Source organism: Sciurus vulgaris, assembly GCF_902686455.1.
Source record: "Sciurus vulgaris genome assembly, chromosome: 13".
Taxonomy (NCBI): Eukaryota; Metazoa; Chordata; class Mammalia; order Rodentia; family Sciuridae; genus Sciurus; species Sciurus vulgaris.
The window spans coordinates 98,337,047-98,342,868 of NC_136474.1; positions in this window are offsets into that span (position 1 = coordinate 98,337,047).

Below are 5,822 nucleotides of genomic sequence, written 5' to 3' on the forward strand. Positions count from 1 at the left end.
ATGTACCTCATCAGGTCCTTTGTCAGGTGACGGGCTGTACAATTACCTCATGGGGACCTTTATCAGGTATCAGGGCTGTACAGGTATATCACAGGGACCTTTATCAGGTAATAGTGCTGTTCATAAACCTCATAGTAGACCTTTATTATGTAACAGGTTTACATATGTACCTCACAGTGGACCTTTATCAGGTGACAAGGCTCTACCTAAACCTCATTGGAACCTTCATCATGTAACAAGGCTGTACATTCCTCATGGTGGACCTCTACCAGGTGACAGGGTTGTACTGGTACATCATAGGGACAATTATCAGGTAAAAGGTTTGTATAGGTACCTCATAGTAGACCTTTATGAGTTAGTAAGGCTGTACTTAAACATCTTAGGGACCTTTATCAGGTAACAGGGCTGTACATAGCCTCATAGGGCCCTTTGTCAGGTGACAGGGCTAAGTGCACCTCATGGTAGGCCTTTTTCACACAGCAGTGCTGTGAGGTCCCTGTATGAACCTTCATCAGGTGTGGGTGTTGTTCATCAACCTCAAGGACTCGAATAATGCAACAGGGCTACACGTGCACCCCTGAGCGGACCTTTATCAGGAAACAGGGCTGCACAAGTACCTCCTCGTGGACCTTTATCTGGTAAATGGGCTGTCCACAAACGTCACAGGGACCCGTATCTGGTAACGGGGATGTACGTAAACCTCTTAGGGACCTGTATCAGCTTATAGGTCACACAAGTACCTCATAGTGGACTTTACTGGGTAGAAGCCTATCCAGGCACCTTGCAGCAGCCCTTTGTCAGGTAACGGTGCTGTACAAGTACCTCACAGTGGACCGTCGGCAAGTTCCAGGGCTGTGCAGTCACCTCATATGGCCTTTGAACAAGTAACAGGACTGTGTAAGTATTTCATGGTGGACCTTTTTCAGGTACAGGGCTGTACACGTACTTCATAGTGGATCTTAGTTTAGTAACGGGTTTGTATTAAACCTCATAGGGCCCTTTATCAGGTAACAGGACTGTGCAAGTACCTATATTGGACTTTTAACAGGTAAGAAGGCTATATATAAATCTCATAGGGTCTTCAGGTAACAGGTCTGTACATGAACCTCTTCGGGACCTGCATCAAGCTCGAGGGCTATGTGTCACTTCACGCTGGACGTTTGTCAGGTAACAGGGCAGTGCATGTATCTCATAGTTACCTTTATCAGCTGACCAGGGTGCACATGTACTTCATAGCAGTCCTTTGCCAGGTGAAAGGCCTGTGCATACACCTCACAGTGGACCTTCATCAGGTAAAAGTGCTGTACTGGTGACTGATAGGTCCCTTTATCTGGTAACAGGGCTCTACGAGTACCTGGGTTTGGACATTTTTCTGGTAACAGGGCTGCACATAAACTTCACAGGAACCTTTATCTCTAACAGGGCTGTACAGGTTCCTCAGAGTAGACCTTTATCAGGTGACACGTCTATACGTGTACCTCTTAGGGGGCCTTTATCACTTCACAGGGCTGTACCTACACCTCACATGGACCCCTATCCCATGACAGGGCTGTATGAGTACCTCATAGTGACCTTTGTAAGGTAACAGGGCTGTACACGTACCTAAGTTTGGACCTTTATCAGGTAACAGATCTACTTGCGATGAGGTGACTGTGCTTACTTAGGTCTAATAGTGGCTCTTTAAACCTCTCAGGGACCTTTATCATGTGATTGAGTTGTACTCATGCCTCAAAGGTGACTTTCGTCAGGCAACAGTGTCTACCTATACCTCATAGGGGCCCTTGATCAGGTGACAGGGTTATGTGACTGACTCTTGGGTTTTTATTCTGTGAGGACAAGGGCAGCACATTTGGGCCTGGTTGCAGGTTGCCCTAGGTTAAGTGACCAGCAGTAGGCTTCTGTCCCCTGTCTGCCTCTGCTGGGGAGACCCATGGTTTTCTTATCCAGAGTTGAGGCTGGAGTGCAGAGACGTGAGCCAGGTTTTGAGCCCTGTCCCTGTCACGTGGTCCACATCTCTCTTACTTGTCTGTGGGATCCTGCGGAGAAAGTCCTCCCACTCTTCTTCACAGAAAAGCAGTCTGACACACCCGCGTTCTGTTCCTGGCCCCTGTGACTCTGCTGACAAGAGCGTAGCTGGATTAGGAACCGGGCCTTGAGACTGCAGTCTCTTGGTGGTGACTCTGTGTCCCAACCTGGCTGATCAGAGGCTGGTGACTGTCACATTTGCGCCTGTGGTCCTCAGGGATGCTCACTGAGAGGTAGCGGGTCAGGGTCCAGCTGAGGGCGGGGAGGCAGCTGGTTGGCTCCTTGGTGCTGTGAGGGCAGGTGTATCCCTGGAGGACTTGCCCAGGTCTGCACTGCAGGAGATGCTGGTTTCAGAACCCTCACGGAGGGTTCTGTCCTCAGATTAGAGGAACCGTGATGTTCGGACTTCAGTACAGGCGAGGCCCTGAGCCCTTCTCACGGACTCCCTGTGCCATGTCTGTTCTCCATGCCTCTCCTGCAGATGGGGACCCCTTGTGCAGGGCTTAGGCACACCTGCCCTGGCTTCTGCTGCACTTTCACCCACCCCTGGGCTGCCATCTACCCACTGAATAGGGATCATCTTGCGTTTCACACCCTCACTGTGTCCCCTGAGGGTGGGGACTATCTTCCACGTTTAAGTCCCATTTCTAGCGCAGTCTGGAGGTAGCAGGTACCTAGTGGTTGCGTGAGAGGACTAATGGAAGGTAGTCACTAAGACAGAGGGCAGCGAGGACCACACGCGGCACCGCCAGAGAGCTCTTGCGTGTGCTCCTTCCTCTCAATGGGATCCGGGCCACGCTCCCTGAGACTCGTGCTCACTGTTTTCATGATGGTCCTATGGGTGACTTTGAGATTTTTTTTTTTTAATTAAAAAAGTTGTCTTGGACACAGGTTCAAACTCCTATTTTGGGATGGAATATTGGCATTTTACGTTGGCACTACTTCTGATTTATACCTGGAGTGGATGTGCCACCTTCTCACTGGACCCACGTCCTCATGATGTCATGGACACTAGAGGTGCACATAGCGTAGCACTTTTTATTAAGACAGAAATCTATTCAGGAAAAGGCAAGTGTGCTGTGTTGGGTGAATGTGGACCAGTACGGCTTCAAAGTCATGAAGAGGCATAGCCCAAGACCCCTGTGGAACCCAGGGAGGGAACACCTGAGCTTGTAGCTGAGGAGAAGGTCTGCGGAGACCAGGAAAATCCCCGGAGAGACGCCTGGCTGATGCTGAACTGGACTCTCCCGCGGAGGCTGGTACTTTAGGGATGTGGTGGATCCTGGTCAACCTCCACTCACTAGATGTCAGTGGCTTACATATTGATCAGGGCCCACCAAGTTCTGCAGACCATATCCCTCTTGGGGCAGGGTCAGCACTACCCTGTCTGCGCACACCCCTAGACAGGTTACCGGGCTACACCGTGGCTTCATGCGGAACCTGGGCCTTTGCTCTCGATCTTATAGCTCTGAATGGACCTCGCGTGAATGGGTGCAGGACTGGCAGCCCCTGATGGGTGGCTTGGGGCTCTAAAGAGGTGGTCCTGTTGTTGAGCAACGGAATCTTCTGCCTTGCTGAGTGCCAGGCCACGACCCGCAGGACACACGCTCCCGTCTGCGGGACGGAGATCGGACATCTCAGAGTGGGACCTCCAAGGTGATGACTGTCGTTGCCGTGGCGATTCCACCCCAGAGCACTCAGACAAAGAGCAGGTGTGCAGCCGTGGGACCAGCGTCTGGCTGGTCGGCCAAGGTGAGGCTCCCAGGAAAGACTGCTTCTCACCAGGTGAGAGGGTTGCCATGGAATGTTCAGCCAGATGTCTAAGAGAATGTTTAAGGACCTCGCCAAGACGGGCCAGCCCTTCAGAGTCAATTGTTCAATTCCAGAATCAACACATTTGACTTCCGTGGTGAGTTCGTCCTGATTAAATTAGAATTGGGCCCCTTCCTAGTGTTCAGTACAGAGGGCTGACGTGGGAATTTAGTATGACTATGCGCATAGGATGTTCTTAATATGTCCATCTTTATTACAAGTAAGTTATAACAATGATGGAGATAATTAATAATCAATACTACATTGTTAACCACATTGGTAACAGTATTGCCACCCCGCCCTGTAAATTAGGCATATAATATGTCTGTAAGTCATACTGAGAAACTGAGGGTCAGGGAGTCCAACGGTTTGCTCAGGTTCACCTGACCACTCATAGTCTGAACTCGAACGTCTTATGAGTGCAAGTTCAAGGCTCTCTGAGCACCATCCTGAATTTCAGCAATAAGGGAATATTTACATGAGCAAATCAGAACAGCATTCCCTGACTAAGGGCTGGGGTGCCTGTTAAAAGCCAAAACCTCTCAGCCCGCTGGCCTGGTGGGACGTGTGGGGTCTGGGTTGTCCACCCTCTTCCTGGACTTCTCTGCCCAGCTGATCTGAGGCTGGTGTTTGGAAGCTGGGTTCCCAGCTCAGCACTGGGCGGGGGTGCAGGAGGTCTCTGCAGTGCCCCTCATTCTGTCGTCTGCTGCTTCTAGGTGGTTCTCCTGGCTCAGCCACCCACTTGGGAGGAGAGCTCATACGCCAAGCTGCACTCCTCCCACACCTCTGGCCTCCAGGTCTGTTTCCATCCGACGCGTCGTCTTCTCAGGGTTTGCACGTAGACACAAGACAGGGAGGCCGGCAAGGCCACCCCTCAATGACAAGGCAGAACAGGCCAGCAGGACACCGCCTGCCCTTCCAGACCCTCTCCTTGGCCAGCTCTGCTGCTGACTGCAGCCAAGTCCTCAAGCTTTTCCTGTGAAAGACCAGCAGGAAATGACTTCAGGCTTTGCAGGCCGCCTGGGCTCTGTCAGGACTCACGTCTGCCACCGTGGCATGAGAGCAGCCGGAGACAACGTGTGACCCAGAGGGTTTGGCTGCACAGCGGTAAAGCTGAGAACATGGAATCTTGAGTTTCCTGTGCCACAAAATTCCATTCTCTTTTTTATTTGTTTTCAGTCATTAAAAAATGTCCTTAGCTGGTGGGCTATACAACACAGGCTGTGCCAGGCAGTGGGCTCCATGGGCCAGGGTTAGCCAGTCCCTGTGAGCACGCAGGTGAGTGTATGTGTGTGTGTGTGTGTGTGTGTGTGTGTGTGTGTGTGTGTGTGTGGGCGCGCGCGCACATGCATGTGACCGTGCTCATAACACACATGGTGCCCACTCCACCAGCTGCAGCTTTGCTCTGCATCTTGATGGCGTTTTGGGGGTGATCCTTGTATATCAATGCAGTAACAGCTGTATATCAAAGATAAGTCAGACAGCATGCCCTCATGTGACTGTTGGCGCCAGGCTCTAACCCGTCTTCTACAAAGGGCACCTGCTTTGTCTGCATTGTCTTGCTAAAGCAAAGAAAGCGAGACGGCTCCATTTATATCCTTCAGCACATGTTGAGAGTACAGGGTTGACGCAACTGGATGGAAAGGCACATGTGTATTTGTGGGTGTGTTGGTGGGGGGCTACTGGGGACTGAACCCAGGGCCCTTTACCACTCAGCTGCATCCCCAGTCCTTTCTAAAACATTATTTTATTTTGACGCAGGTTCTGGCTAAATTGGCCTCTGACTTGGGATCCTCCTGCCTCAGCCTCAGGAGCAGCTGGTATTTCAGGTGTGCACCACCACACCCAGTTATGTACACTTTTCATTGTGGCGACTGGAAATTTGGCTACCCTACAGTTAGCTTTAATTTACATTGACACCAATACTGCATGATAGTGCCTGTTTCCCTTCTCAGTGGGGTGTTTGATCAAACATTTTAATGTTT